This window comes from Diaphorina citri, unplaced genomic scaffold (genome assembly GCF_000475195.1).
Source record: "Diaphorina citri unplaced genomic scaffold, Diaci psyllid genome assembly version 1.1 scaffold31967, whole genome shotgun sequence".
In the NCBI taxonomy this organism is placed as follows: domain Eukaryota; kingdom Metazoa; phylum Arthropoda; class Insecta; order Hemiptera; family Psyllidae; genus Diaphorina; species Diaphorina citri.
This window is the reverse complement of record NW_007409303.1, coordinates 1-516: the sequence shown is the minus strand read 5'-3', so window position 1 is coordinate 516 and position 516 is coordinate 1. Positions and strand designations below refer to the sequence as shown.

The following is a 516-nucleotide window of genomic DNA, read 5'->3' as shown; positions in this document are numbered from 1 at the left end:
ACCATATCTCTCTGTAGGTAATATAAAAGCCTAAAAAAAGAAAGGAAAAAAAAAATCTGGTGTGAACATCACACGACTTTCTATTACATTTGCTGAATATACGTACCTACAGACCATGGGCTAAAAACTACTTTTTTGGAATCCCTAAAACGTTTATTTCCACCCATTTCCCGATTTATAGTTGCAATAGTTTCTCACTACTTAGTGGTAATAGAAGTACAAAGTTAACAATTTGAACTTGTTCCTCCGCAGAACTTACAATAACGTGACCAGGGTAGAAGTTGTGCGTCCTCCAGAGAATTGTACAGCAGGACAGCGTGTGTTCATCCATAACCGAACAGGAATGCCAGACAAGATGCTTCATCCGAAGGAAATGGTCTGGCCAAAAATTCAGGTACGCATAGAATAGAACAGCTATTCTCAATCTGGGGTACGCTACTATTAGTGGGTGGCCCAACGTCACAATTTTGGCCAAAAGCTGCATTTATTCAGGAAAGCACCAAATTTGGTATGGAC

At 39.7% G+C, this 516-nt stretch overlaps 1 pseudogene; it reads left to right on the top strand.

Annotated features, from left to right (window-relative positions):
* LOC103523661 overlaps positions 1-394 on the top strand; it is a 10,648-nt pseudogene extending 10,254 nt beyond the window's left edge.
* The last annotated feature ends 122 nt before the right edge of the window (positions 395-516 follow it).